Below are 10,594 nucleotides of genomic sequence, written 5' to 3'. Positions count from 1 at the left end.
GGAACTGTGTATTTGTAAACATACAGCACTAAGACACATGTATAGATGATAGTACTTTGCCAGCAGATCAGTTGTATTGACAATGGGTAATTTTTCCTAGTTTGTTGTTATTGTAATATTTTAGGAAAGAATCAGTCACTGTATCACTAAATGCCATTGTTTTGTAAAATGTGGAGGCAAGGTCGGACTGGCCCCCATGTGTATAGTGGGAATCCCCACTGTCCGAGGGCTCCATACTTTCGTCTAGGGGTCAGTAAATTGGTGGAGTAGGATCATAGATGAATTTGGGTGCTTGGTTTGCTTCTATGGAAACTAAACCAAGATTAACCCTCCTGTCATGCAGAGTGGGTGGCCCTGACACACCCCTGTCCCCTCCTTTATAAATGGGGCCTTGTTTTTTGCATGTCCTCTCTAGTGGTTGGCCAAGTCCCTCTGTGGTGGCTGGTCACACCCCCTCTGATTACCCATTTATAGATGTGGGTAGTGGAGGTAAAAGGCGTGGTTTACTCTTCGTATGACCTACACACTGCCTTTAATAAAAACTAGTGTGTGATTGAGTGTCTATGATTCCTTCATTGTAAATGGCTACATATGTCCTTTACAGCTGTTGGCCAGTGAGCAAAACTCTACCAATACCAGCCTAGAGGAGCAATCAGCCGACTAGCAGGTCAGTTATTCAGACACATTATTAGCTGTGTCATATGTTTAAATCTGGACGGCACAAAAGATAACAAGTATTCATTAAATGCAGAAGAGGTCATGTATAAAACACACCAGATGTACCCTGAAACGGTTTTGCACTAATGCGCCTTGGTGGTCCTCATATATACACAAGTCTATACATATGGGAGATGACTCGGCACTCAGAAATGTGCCTAGGTGTGCTGAGATGTGGAAAGAACTCCAGAGATGCACTGTGCATGGAAACATGATAGCCCAAACTGCTAATCTCAGCACAGGTGGACCGTTACCTAGAAGACTACAATCACTAACTGAGCTTGCAGTAAAAACGTCCTATTGTGGGATATTTCTACTACAGAAGTTATCACCCTCTGCGCCGCACTAAGGACAGCTGTAATATAAACACTGGCTGCTACAGGTTTGTTTATGCTGAATAGCATAATGTTTGCTCTTGCCGCTGTTATTTTTGTTTTATTGACTTTGTTTAATTATCCAAATTGTTTTCTGGCCTCTATTATTAAAACAAAATTATATAAACAGTCATCACTACACTTAAGTAAAAGTTGTTGGAACTTTTCTTGTTACCGCACATAATTCAGACCACAGAATTGACTGGTATTTAATTGTGATTTTTTTTAGGGGCTTTTAACCTAGGGAATGTTATCTACATTTATTTTACTTATCATTACACATCCTAACACAGTGGTTCTCAAACTAGGTGTCGTTGCTCCCTAGGGTGCCTCGGGGCACTTGCAGGGGTGCCCCGGGTTGGTAGTCCAGGACCAATTCAAATTATTTATGGTCCATATAATAGGCAAATTCAGTGCTTGGGAATCCTGTACCTCACCACACAATTGAACCTAAGGATGACATATAAACACAATTTACTTAATATATTTTTCTGAATCTACATAGTTACATACTGTAGTTACGTAGTCAGTGAGGTTGAAAAGAGGCAAACTGCCCATCGGGTTCAACCTGTATAATCTCTCAACAAGAAACTTTTGGCTTAGGGGCGCCATGAAATAAATTCTGATATTCTAGGGTGCCGTGGTTCAAAAATGTCTGGGAACCACTTTCCTAATATAGGGGGTCATTCCAGCCCGATCACACGCTGCAGTTGTTCGCAGCGGTGCGATCGGGTCTGAAATGCGCCGTGACCACATTGCGCAGGCGCATCGCTGCCCGGTGATGGGAAATGCTGGGCAGCGTGGGACCTTATGAAGAATGCGATCGCAGCGGCGATTGCAAGGTGATTGACAGCAAGAAGGCATTTCTGGGTGGCAACCGACCGTTTTCTGGGAGTGCCATGGAAAACGCAGGGGTGTCCAGGCGTTTGCAGGGCAGGTGTCTGAAGTAAATTCCGGGACCTGACAGGCTGAAGTGATCGCAGTGGCTGAGTAAGTTCAGAGCTACTCAGAAACTGCACAAAAACTTTTTGCACAGCTCCCCTGCACAATCGATCGCACACTTGCTAAGTTAAAATACACTCCCCCATAGGCGATGACTATCTGATCGCACGGCTGCAAAAAACTGCTACCATGCGATCAACTCGGAATGAGGGCCAATGGGGGTCATTCCAACCCGATTGCTCCCTGCAGTTTGTCGCAGCGCAGCGATCGGGTCGGAACTGCGCATGCGCCAGTGCCACAGTGCGGGCGCATGGCAGTCGTCGGTGCCCAGCGATCGCCTCTGTGACAGAGGCGGTCGCTGGACGGAGGAGGCTGAACTGCGCCGTTAAGCCGCCGTTTAGTAGGCGCGGTCCGACCAATGCAGGCGTGGCCGGACCATTGGGGGGGCTTGGCGTGGCGGCTGCGTGGCGGCTGCGTGACGGCTCACGCAGCCGCTGCGGCCAGCGGCAGCGACACACAACTCCTGGCCAGCCGCAGGAGCTGCGCTGGCCGGGAGTTACTCCACAAACACACAGGCATCGCCTCTGTGCTGGCATTCCCGGTCTCTAAGCCATGCTCCCGCATTGCCACTCCACCCCCCCCCCCCCGCCCGCAGAAAGTGCGATTTGCTATCCAACCTGAATTAGCCCCAGTATAAGCAGTTTCATCATCATGACTATTTTATAGAGATGAGCGCCTGAAATTTTTCGGGTTTTGTGTTTTGGTTTTGGGTTCGGTTCCGCGGCCGTGTTTTGGGTTCGAACGCGTTTTGGCAAAACCTCACCGAATTATTTTTGTCGGATTCGGGTGTGTTTTGGATTCGGGTGTTTTTTCCCAAAAACACTAAAAAACAGCTTAAATCATAGAATTTGGGGGTCATTTTGATCCCAAAGTATTATTAACCTCAAAAACCATAATTTACACTCATTTTCAGTCTATTCTGAATACCTCACACCTCACAATATTATTTTTAGTCCTAAAATTTGCACCGAGGTCGCTGTGTGAGTAAGATAAGCGACCCTAGTGGCCGACACAAACACCGGGCCCATCTAGGAGTGGCACTGCAGTGTCACGCAGGATGTCCCTTCCAAAAAACCCTCCCCAAACAGCACATGACGCAAAGAAAAAAAGAGGCGCAATGAGGTAGCTGTGTGAGTAAGATTAGCGACCCTAGTGGCCGACACAAACACCGGGCCCATCTAGGAGTGGCACTGCAGTGTCACGCAGGATGGCCCTTCCAAAAAACCCTCCCCAAACAGCACATGACGCAAAGAAAAAAAGAGGCGCAATGAGGTAGCTGACTGTGTGAGTAAGATTAGCGACCCTAGTGGCCGACACAAACACCGGGCACATCTAGGAGTGGCACTGCAGTGTCACGCAGGATGTCCCTTCCAAAAAACCCTCCCCAAACAGCACATGACGCAAAGAAAAAAAGAGGCGCAATGAGGTAGCTGTGTGAGTAAGATTAGCGACCCTAGTGGCCGACACAAACACCGGGCCCATCTAGGAGTGGCACTGCAGTGTCACGCAGGATGTCCCTTCCAAAAAACCCTCCCCAATCAGCACATGATGCAAAGAAAAAGAAAAGAAAAAAGAGGTGCAAGATGGAATTATCCTTGGGCCCTCCCACCCACCCTTATGTTGTATAAACAAAACAGGACATGCACACTTTAACCAACCCATTATTTCAGTGACAGGGTCTGCCACACGACTGTGACTGATATGACGGGTTGGTTTGGACCCCCCCCAAAAAAGAAGCAATTAATCTCTCCTTGCACAAACTGGCTCTACAGAGGCAAGATGTCCACCTCATCTTCACCCTCCGATATATCACCGTGTACATCCCCCTCCTCACAGATTATCAATTCGTCCCCACTGGAATCCACCATCTCAGCTCCCTGTGTACTTTGTGGAGGCAATTGCTGCTGGTCAATGTCTCCGCGGAGGAATTGATTATAATTCATTTTAATGAACATCATCTTCTCCACATTTTCTGTATGTAACCTCGTACGCCGATTGCTGACAAGGTGAGCGGCGGCACTAAACACTCTTTCGGAGTACACACTTGTGGGAGGGCAACTTAGGTAGAATAAAGCCAGTTTGTGCAAGGGCCTCCAAATTGCCTCTTTTTCCTGCCAGTATAAGTACGGACTGTGTGACGTGCCTACTTGGATGCGGTCACTCATATAATCCTCCACCATTCTATCAATGTTGAGAGAATCATATGCAGTGACAGTAGACGACATGTCCGTAATCGTTGTCAGGTCCTTCAGTCCGGACCAGATGTCAGCATCAGCAGTCGCTCCAGACTGCCCTGCATCACCGCCAGCGGGTGGGCTCGGAATTCTGAGCCTTTTCCTCGCACCCCCAGTTGCGGGAGAATGTGAAGGAGGAGATGTTGACAGGTCGCGTTCCGCTTGACTTGACAATTTTGTCACCAGCAGGTCTTTCAACCCCAGCAGACCTGTGTCTGCCGGAAAGAGAGATCCAAGGTAGGCTTTAAATCTAGGATCGAGCACGGTGGCCAAAATGTAGTGCTCTGATTTCAACAGATTGACCACCCGTGAATCCTTGTTAAGCGAATTAAGGGCTGCATCCACAAGTCCCACATGCCTAGCGGAATCGCTCCGTGTTAGCTCCTTCTTCAATGCCTCCAGCTTCTTCTGCAAAAGCCTGATGAGGGGAATGACCTGACTCAGGCTGGCAGTGTCTGAACTGACTTCACGTGTGGCAAGTTCAAAGGGCATCAGAACCTTGCACAACGTTGAAATCATTCTCCACTGCACTTGAGACAGGTGCATTCCATCTCCTATATCGTGCTCAATTGTATAGGCTTGAATGGCCTTTTGCTGCTCCTCCAACCTCTGAAGCATATAGAGGGTTGAATTCCACCTCGTTACCACTTCTTGCTTCAGATGATGGCAGGGCAGGTTCAGTAGTTTTTGGTGGTGCTCCAGTCTTCTGTACGTGGTGCCTGTACGCCGAAAGTGTCCCGCAATTTTTCTGGCCACCGACAGCATCTCTTGCACGCCCCTGTCGTTTTTTAAAAAATTCTGCACCACCAAATTCAAGGTATGTGCAAAACATGGGACGTGCTGGAATTTGCCCATATTTAATGCACACACAATATTGCTGGCGTTGTCCGATGCCACAAATCCACAGGAGAGTCCAATTGGGGTAAGCCATTCCGCGATGATCTTCCTCAGTTGCCGTAAGAGGTTTTCAGCTGTGTGCGTATTCTGGAAAGCGGTGATACAAAGCGTAGCCTGCCTAGGAAAGAGTTGGCGTTTGCGAGATGCTGCTACTGGTGCCGCCGCTGCTGTTCTTGCGGCGGGAGTCCATACATCTACCCAGTGGGCTGTCACAGTCATATAGTCCTGACCCTGCCCTGCTCCACTTGTCCACATGTCCGTGGTTAAGTGGACATTGGGTACAACTGCATTTTTTAGGACACTGGTGAGTCTTTTTCTGACGTCCGTGTACATTCTCGGTATCGCCTGCCTAGAGAAGTGGAACCTAGATGGTATTTGGTAACGGGGGCACACTGCCTCAATAAATTGTCTAGTTCCCTGTGAACTAACGGCGGATACCGGACGCACGTCTAACACCAACATAGTTGTCAAGGACTCAGTTATCCGCTTTGCAGTAGGATGACTGCTGTGATATTTCTTTTTTTGTTTAATCAGGTTTTTATTAAGGATTTTCAATGTATAAACAGAAGAAGGGGAAAACACCCATATATATACAGGTAGAAAAACATCCATATCAACAGTGTATAATAATAATTACAAGTCTAGTCGTACAGATGTCAAAGGGAGGGTATTCAGCTCCAGAGATGGATGGATGCAATAGGGGTAGAATATACCAAGTAATATTTAAAAAAAAAATGGGGTTGTTCTACCTTAGGTAAAAGTGTTTTCATATGCAATGCTTATATAGATTAATTGAAAAAGAGAGTAGAAGAATAGGAGCGCCCGATGGCAATAAGATAGAAATAGAGAGAAGTGAGAAGTAGGAGAGGGTGAGAAAAGGTAAGATGGGGTTGTAGAAGTTGGGGTAGGGGGGGGGGGGGGGGGGGGGTTACCACTTAACAAGTCAATGGAATGTAAAAAATTAAGATTTCAGTTATCATCCAGGGGAGTGGCTAAGTAAGCCTGGGAGGTTTTGTATTCCAACCAGGGGGACCATGTGGATTCGAATTCACGAGATTTGCCTATCGATGTGAGGAACAAGTCTTCCATTCTCATAAAATAATTCAATTTAGTGAACCATGTACGACACGTAGGAGGGTTGTGGGATCTCCACCTGGCCGGGATAGCCGCACGTGCTGCATTGCTTAAGTGTCGTAGCAGGGAGTGTTTGTGTTGAGATATTGGGATTGTAGAGTGGTTGATAAGCCAGAAAGCTGGGTCATGAGGGGTTTGGGTCTTGAGAATGATCTGAGAGATGCGTATAACTTCCTGCCAAAAGGGTTGGATTAGTGAGCATGTCCACCAGATATGTAAAAGAGTGCCATATGAAGAGGAGCATCGCCAACATAGAGCTGACGAGGATGGGTACATAGCATGGAGGAGAGAGGGGTGTCTGTACCATCTCGTCATGACTTTATATTGAGTCTCTCTTATTTGGACACAAACAGAGCTTGTATGGGTTTTTAAGCATATTTTTTCCCAGTCTCTACACGACAGAGAGATGCCCAGGTCTCTCTCCCATGTCACAGCAAAGGATGGAGTGTCTGTAGGTTGGGAGTGGCAGGCAATTTTGTAAAGCGCGGAAATAGTGTGGGTTGGGTCATGTACGGCAACGCAAAGTTTCTCAAAAAGGGTCATCTCTCTGGCGGCGTTTTGGAGTCTAGAGTTGGATATTAGGAAATGTCTTATTTGCAGGAATTTCCAAAAGTCCTGTTGGGGGATGTCCCACTTTGCCTTGAGTTCTGAGAATTGCTTGACTCCAGTTGATGACACCATCTGGCCGACCCTGAACAAACCTGCTGAAGCCCAATGTGAAAAGTGGGCTGGGTTGATTCCTGGTGCAAATTCAGGGTTGGCCAGAAAGGACGTCAGGGGGCTGAATTTAGAAGAGATGTAAGGTAATGTGCGCAATGATTTCCACGTAGTAAGTGTAGGAGTAATGGTGGGGTGGGGGAGGAGCAGTTTTGGGAGGGCGGGGAGCCAGGGAAATATTTCTGGGAATTGTTGTATGTATAGGCCCTCCAACTTCACCCATTGTTTAAGTTCGCGGTATCTTGTCCAATCTATGATTCTATTCAAAAGGATGGCATGGTAATAATTTTTTATGTCAGGAAGCTTAAGGCCGCCACTTACAATCGGCTTTGTCAATTGGGAGCTACGAATCCTAGGTCTCCTACGTTGCCAGACAAATTGTCGAATCAAGAGTGAGATTGATCGAAACCAGGTCTCCGGGATGCGGATCGGAAGGGTCTGCATCAAATATAATAATTTAGGGAGGGTGTTCATCTTAACTACATTTATTCTTCCGAACCAGGATAAAAGTTTCACGTTCCATCTGGAGTAGTCATTCCGAATCGTGTGTAGTAGGGGTAAGTAATTTAAAGGGAACAATTGGGATTCGTTGGCGCTCAATTTAACACCAAGGTATGTTATGTGGGAAGATTGCCACGCGAAAGGAAAAGAGCGTTTAAGGGCTGCGACGGAGTCTATAGGAGCAGAAATGTTAAGGGCACTAGATTTATTATAGTTAATTTTAAAGTTGGAAAGATGTCCAAATAGATCAAGTTCTTTCATTAGGTGTGGGAGGGAGTCAGTGGGATGTGAAATTATGGCCAGGAGGTCGTCGGCAAACAAGGCGAGCTTATATTCACTATCACCTACGGTGAAACCTTTGATAGCCTGATTTGCCCAAATAGACCTGGCTAATGCCTCAATACATAGCACGAAGATCAAAGGAGATAGTGGGCAGCCCTGTCTGGTGCCGTTGCTTATGGGGAATGGGTCTGATAGGGTACCGTTTACGCGAACCCTTGCCGTCGGGGAGTCATATAGGGCCATTATCCAGGCGAGTGCATTATGACCCAAGCCTATGTGCTCCAAGATGGTTTCCATAAATTTCCAACTGACCCTATCAAATGCCTTTTCGGCGTCAGTGGAGAGTAGGATGGTAGGGGTAGTACTGTGGGAAGCTAGGTGAATGAGGTTGAGAATTTTGGTAGTGTTGTCTCTGGCCTCTCGGCCCAAGACAAAACCCACCTGGTCACTATGGACCAGGAGAGGGATCAGCACGTTAAGTCTGTTCGCCAGAATCTTTGCGTAAATTTTAAGATCTACGTTGAGAAGGGAGATGGGTCTGTAGCTGGAGCAGGCCAAAGGATCTTTGCCCTGTTTCGGTATAACCGACACGTGGGCCTCCAATGAGTCACGGGAGAAGTGGGAGCCAGATGTAATTGAGTTGAATGCACGGAGAAGGAGAGGGAATAATTTATCTTTAAACACCTTGTAGTATGCTATAGTGAAGCCGTCAGGGCCAGGACTTTTCCCCGACTTCATAGAGGAGATGGCCCGGTTTAACTCTTGGGTGGTGAAAGGAGCTTCCAGTATATTTAGCTCCGAGGTTGGGAGAACAGGGTAATCGATGGACTTTAGATAGTCTCTTATTTTTTGGTGGAAGAGGAGGGGATCTACAGCAGGGGAAGCGTTCTCTAGATTGTAGAGCAAGGTGTAGAATTGTGCGAAGCATGCCCCAATCTCAGGTGATTTAAATTTGGGGGTCCCTCTGGCGTCTTTCACCGAGCTAATAAATGAAGCTGAGTGTTGGGCTTGTATAGCATGAGCCAGGACTCGACCAGGTTTATTGCCCCACTGGTAATACTTCTGTTTACATTTACGGATGGAGTGAATTATATTGTTAGAGAGAAGTTTATTCAGCTGGGCGCGAGCTTCTGATAGCTCTACTAGGGTCACATCTGACAGTGATACTTTGTGGGCTGTCTCAAGGGTGTGGATTTTATGTAAAAGGCCTAAGATCAGAGTCTGCCTCTGTTTCTTTTTGTGGGTGCCCAGTTGTATCAGCTTCCCGCGAAGGACACATTTATGCGCCTCCCACACGGTCAGGTGGGAGACATCATCCGTGACGTTTGTGGCAATGTAGTCGTCTAGAGTCTTGTCTAAGGTTTCTTTACAGAGTGTGTCATATAGAAGAGACTCATTGAGTCTCCAGGTCCATTGTTTATGAGAGCCGTGATGGAGGGTCAAGGTCAAAGTCACCGGGGCATGGTCAGACCATGTGATAGAGCCAATGGTGGCATCTATAAGAAGTGGGAGGTGTCTATGGCTAAGGAATAAGTAGTCAATGCGGGAATAAACCTTATGGGGGTGTGAATAAAAGGAGTAATCGCGTCCTGAAGGATTAAGGGTTCTCCAAGAGTCGGCTAGTTGCCGTGTGTGAAGTAGGTGTTTAACACGGCGGTATTTAGATGCCACAAATCTGGAGGCTTGAGTTGAGGTGTCGGTATTGGGGTCTAATGTCCAGTTAAAGTCACCACCTACAACCGTAATACCTTGTAACAGAGAATCTAGTTTCGGGAGGTAGGAGTTAAAGAAGGATAGCTGGGCCTGGTTTGGGGCGTAGATCACCGCAAAAGTAAATATTTGCTCAGAGATCTTACAGGTCAAAACAAGGAACCTTCCCGGTACTACTCTGTGTATAACAACGTCTGAGATACGTACGTCTCTGGAGAAAACAATAGCCACCCCTTTGGATTTGCTGCCTGGGGTGTTGCTATAAAACGCTACTGGGAAATAGCGATTGGTGATGGAGGGATTACGGATTCCAACCTTGAAATGGGTCTCCTGCACTAGTGCAACATCTGTTCTCTCAGATCTTAACAGACGTAAAAGGCTAGATCTCTTCTCCGGTGAGTTGAGACCTCGTGCATTAAGGGACAGCACTTTAATCTTCCCTGGGGAACTCATGGTGGGTTTAAGTAGAACATTTTCCTAGAAACCTTGAAGTGGAAGGAGGGGGAAAAGAGAGAAGGAAGAGCAAGCATGGAAAAAGAGATAAAAGAGAAAGAAATACAAAAACAATGTAATAACATCAGCAAAAAACCCGCAGGAGAGAGACCGAACCGTAATCTCATCAGTCTCCCTGCCGGCATGTAGCCAGAGGCGGGTGTTGTATGGGGGAATGGGGGATGGGTCGCAACCCGAACCATGATAACAGCAATAACATATTTAAACTGACACAGTGAAAAGGGGGGAAGAGAAAGAAATAAGAAGGGAGATGGCCAGAGGGGGGGGGGGGGGGGGGGCAAGGGCAGCAGCCAAAGCCTCCGCCCCCTCCCCTCGCCGGCCAGCCCAATCACGAATATTAACCATCTATCAAAAACCTCTGTAAATAACTAGGGAACGATATGTAACTTGGTTGTGGACCCTATGAGAGGAAAAATTTACCCTCTAACAATGCATTAACAGCAAGAAAGTCTGTAGGAGGGGAAAAACAATATCAGTCAGATGGGTCCATTATAGCTAATCGGTTTTGGAAGG

Source organism: Pseudophryne corroboree, chromosome 4, assembly GCF_028390025.1.
Source record: "Pseudophryne corroboree isolate aPseCor3 chromosome 4, aPseCor3.hap2, whole genome shotgun sequence".
NCBI lineage: Eukaryota > Metazoa > Chordata > Amphibia > Anura > Myobatrachidae > Pseudophryne > Pseudophryne corroboree.
The sequence above is the reverse complement of the archived record's forward strand: the minus strand, read 5'-3'. Positions refer to the sequence as shown.